Source organism: Acomys russatus, chromosome 14 (assembly GCF_903995435.1).
Source record: "Acomys russatus chromosome 14, mAcoRus1.1, whole genome shotgun sequence".
In the NCBI taxonomy this organism is placed as follows: Eukaryota; Metazoa; Chordata; class Mammalia; order Rodentia; family Muridae; genus Acomys; species Acomys russatus.
Genome location: NC_067150.1, coordinates 58249546 through 58254443, shown reverse-complemented (window position 1 = coordinate 58254443; position 4898 = coordinate 58249546).

The window sequence follows — 4898 nt, the reverse complement described above, 5'->3', positions numbered from 1 at the left end:
GTTTGCTTAGCCAGTGTAGGGAGCCTCACAAAACCAGAAAGCTTTCCAGCCAGAGTGCCAGCGGTGCGTCACCAGGGAGACTGATGATGGAGACCATCAGGTGCAGGTCGGTGCTAATTTAAACGAAAGGACCCCTGCCTGGGCTCTTTCGTTCAATATACAATTTAGATTTCTGTCCAACACTAATTTATTTTGTCTTGGGTTGTACCCCGTGGGAGAAGACAATGGGTTGCATTATGCCTGTGGTCATTAAAGCCAAGGGCTGGAAAGCTACACTTGGAAGGTTCCCGTTCCTTCCGTTCCTTCCCAACTGACACGCTTGCAGCCCCTTCCAGCTCAGCAGGGAGAGTGCCCCCTGTGGGCTGCCCCCCCACCCCCCATTCCCAGTTCTCCATGTCAGGCACTACCTGCGTACCTGGTAAAGAAAAGGCATTTTTCTTAAGAGTTATAACTATATGTAAACATTGTATAATGATATGGAATAAAATGCACATTGTAGGACATTTTCTAAATCTGGTGGCCCTGTCATTTGTATGGTTGGGGGAGGGGGCTGTTTGTTTGTTTGTTTTTTACTTTGTGAACTTTAGACCGTGCAGTTGACCTACCTGCCTTCACGAGAGAGGTTGCTTACAGTGATGTTCCGAGGAAGCCAGACCCCCTGGCTCCCCTCTCAGCGCTGACTTAAGAGATGGCAGTCAGGAAAAGCCCTTTCCAAACCGTTCATGATCTTATGGCTCTGTGGATTTTTCCCTCAAATCTTAGCTAAGTCTCAAACAGTGACACAACCACGTTTCAGCTCAGCCAGCGGTAGGCTGAAGTACCAAAGCAGTGCGTGGCTCTGCCTCCCTTTGGTGGAGCTCTGCGATTTTCTGTTTTCAGATGCACATGAGTTCTCCACTTCAATACATCTTCATTTTCTCCGAGTTAGAAACTGAAAATATCATTTCCCTAGCTCTGGAAGACAGTAAACAAACAGATTATAATAGTATCAGTTGACTTTGCTGTCCTACAGTAAGATTTAAAGGGACTGGATGAGTGGTTAGCGGGGGTAGGGGTGGGTCTCACCAAAAACAAACATAATAAAGTATAAATAAGCAAAACTCACACGCATGCACAAATAACATATTGGTTCACAAGCATTAACTGCTCAGGTTGTATGCCCGAGGATCCAAGAAGGGGCATGGAGACCCGGCTAGCCTATCTGTGTAGAAAGCTATTCCCTTACCCTAGACAGGCAAGTGCTGTTGAGTCTCAGCCCTGCCCTGTTCCACCATCCGCAGACCCCTCTGCTCCGCTGTGGTCATGAAAGTCTTGCCCAAACTCAGCATCGTCCCTTCAGAACCACTGTGAAGGGCCTCAGTCCAATGTCTCATCAACACACTGTTGAAATGAGCACTCGGTACTAACGTGGGGATCTGATTGTGGAACCCAGGCCAGACACGTAAGTGTGTTCTGTACCACTGCTGCTGTCCTCAGCCTGTCGCGTGTCCAGAAGACAACCACCAGGGTGTTTAAGACTAGCTCTGTGAGCCGGGCATGGTGGCCCACGCCTTTAATTCCAGCACTCGGGAGGCAGAGGCAGGCGGATCGCTGTGAGTTCGAGGCCAGCCTGGTCTACAAAGTGAGTCCAGGATGGCCAAGGCTATCGAAAAACCAAAAAAAAAAAAAAAAAAAAAAAAGACTAGCTCTGTGACTCTAGAAGAACCCTCACTTTGCCCTGGATAAGAGCCCAGACTTTGTCCTGGAGACAACAAAGTTCAAATTGGATTCTTTTCTTTCTTTCATTTCGTTTTGTTTTGTTTGTTTGTTTGTTTTGAGACTGGGTTTCTTTGCGTAGCCTTTGCTGTCCTAGACTTACTTTGTAGACCAGGCTGGCCTCGAACTCACAAAGATCCACCTGCCTCTGCCTCCCGAGTGCTGGGATTAAAGGTGTGTGCCACCACACCCGGCTCAGTGTGGATTTTTATGTTGTTGCAAACATGTTACAGCAACAGAAAAATGGAAAAAGTTTTATCAACAGATACATAGAGGAGAGGAGGGCAGGAAGATGTAGGGTGTAGCCTAGCAGTTCACAGGAGGCAGAACCATGAGGACGTGGCTTAATACCAGACCACTCCTGGGTCCCTGGGATTAATTCTCTATGACATGTCATGCCAACTCAAGAATTTCCACACCTCTCAGGTTAACATAAACAGGGGAGCGACCATGTCTCTCCATGCCACATGCCTTGAGTCTGACCCAGTGCACTAGCCTCTGGGCAGGCCACTCTGTGAAGAGATTAGGACTCCGATATAGCAAAGCCAGGCTGGAAGCTGATGGGGACATGTGAGATGTCCGAGACTGTTCTAGATCCGTGCCATGGATTCCACTGCTGAGGCTGCAGCCTGAAGGCTGTCGTCCTTCAGTGATAGCTGAACCCCTGAGAGAAAAGATGTGAGTGAGAACATAAGCATCTTCAAGACAAACTCGTGTGAGAGCTCTGGCGTCTTCAGAGGCAGGAAGACTGCACCGTAGGTCCATTCTGGACTTAATGAGGCTGGCAGTGACTAGAACAGTCCCTCTACTGATGGCTCCTGGAGACTGTTAGCAGAAAAACAAAATCTGGTTGTAAATGCTGCTGTAGGCCTTCATGGAGCCTGGCTTTGTTTTGTTTTTCCTCTCCACGAAAATATTTTTCACACGAACAGACATTTCAGTGTGTTAGCAGTTAGTTCCCTCAGCCCGTCAACACCATGTACAGATGTGCTTTTCTACAACCAGATGTACACGCTTGAGGGAAAAAGGTGACTCCTCCAGCCAAAACAGAAAGCACTAGTAGATTTGGGGAGCCATTCTTTCCAGAATGATAGGTGAGTTTGGAAAGAAATAATGAGAGATGCCAGGCATCACAAGATGTGCCCCCTTTGTTAACATATTTTATCTGACATTGAGGGTTTGTTTTTTTAGAGCTACGGCCCTCCACAAAATGACATGAATTTCCTTGTGTCACACCATGAATGGGGCTGTATTGAGCGTTTCCTAGTAGGAACACAACTTTGTCAAGTGTCTGACAGATGGGCATTGACCCAAAGGATAAGGCTGGTTCTTGCTGCCCGAGAGTTCACTTTCCATCCGCTGCCAAGCCTAGGAGAACAAAGAGTGAAGTCAGGGCCTTATCGGAGCCTGCCAAGGCTGGCCCCCTGGACACAGATGCTGACACAGGCAAGTGCCTCCTCTGAGGCTCAGTACTCCTTCAAGGCCACTGGGCCAGTTTACTTCTGCTTCACAGAGGAGCTGGATTCTGCTCCTCTGCTCACAGTGAGACCTGGCTAATGTGACCATCACAGGTCTTCACTTTAAGGACGTGGTTTTGTGCCTCTTCCTGTGCTGGGAGCTTCCTCGAGACTAAGTGCTCAATGACAGAAGGAGTATAAGATGCCGCCCTCTCAGTCCCTCAGCCATGCACTTGTATGGAGCCCTTAAGGAAAAATTAAGGTGACTCTTCTTAAATAGAAGTCCCAGGCTCAAGAGATAGTCCAATGCTGGAGGGCTGTCCCCAGGACCCACACTGGAGGGCAGGGAGGGGCGGAGTAGCTGGAGAGATGCCCTTCTGCTCTTCCAGAGGACTCTTGATTGATGCCAACATCACATAGCAGCTCACAACCATCTATAACTCCAGTTCCAGTGAAATCCAATCAGTGCCATCTTTTTGGCCTCTGTGGGCATGAAGCACACAAGTGGTGCGCAGACATGGATGCAGACAAAACACTTCTACATATATAAAAATAATTAAGCCGGGCATGGTGGTGCATGCCTGTAATCCCAGCACTCCAGAGGCAAAGGTAGGTGGGTCTCTGTGACTTTGAGGCCAGCCTGGTCTACAAAGTGAGTCCAGGACAGCCAAGGCTACACAGAGAAACCCTGTCTAAAACAAGCAAACAAACAAAAATAAAAGCTGGGCAGAGCGGTGTACACTTGGAATCACAGCACCGAGGAGATGAAGACTGGCAGATCCCTGGAAATAGTTGGCCGATCAGCCAGCCTAGCCTACTTGGCAAGCACTGGGGCCATGAACAATCTTGTCACAAAAGACAAAGTGGACATTGGCTGACTGGCCTCCACACAAAGCTGCAGTTGTCGCATATGTACCCAAACATGTGTGCACCTGCACACATAAACACACACACAAGAAGTAAAAGTCACTAGTGCTGCTGCTGCGGCTATCACTGTTTGTGAAGGCTATAATGACCCAGACATATAAGCTACAAATCATCTGTTGGCCCGGCGTGATACACACCTGTAATCCCAGCATTCAGGTGGCAGAGGTGGGTGGATCGCTGTGAGTTTGAAGCCAACCAGGTCTACAAAGCCAGTCCAGGACAGGCAAGGCTACACAGAGAAACAAACAAACAAATCATGTTGGTGAGCCAAATGGCCCAGCATGAGAACACAGAGAGGGGCTGATTCTATGACATACATTAAGATTTCATTTTCAAGCAAAGTACTAGCCTTTGAAAACATGATTCTGGGTCTCTGTTTTCTACCTATGGACCAGCTGCTTAGAATAGGCAGAATTCTGAACATTGGTTATGACAGCCAAGCTTGTGTCAAGGTGACACATGTGAAAAGGAGGAGCCTCAATTGAGAATTAACTCCGTTAGATTGGCCTGTGGGGCGTTTTCTTGGTTGTAGGAGGGCCCAGCCCATTACATGTTGCCACCCTTGGTCAGGTGGGTCTGAGCTGCATAAGAAAAGTAGCTGGATGGCTCTGCTTCCATTTCCATCTCCATGTTTCAGCCTTGAGGTCCTGCCTTGCTTTCCCTCAGTGATGGACTGTGACTTGGAAGAATAAGCCAAAGTAAAACCTGAGGGCTGTAAGTTGGTCAGTGTTTATCACAGCAACAGGAAAATAAACTAGG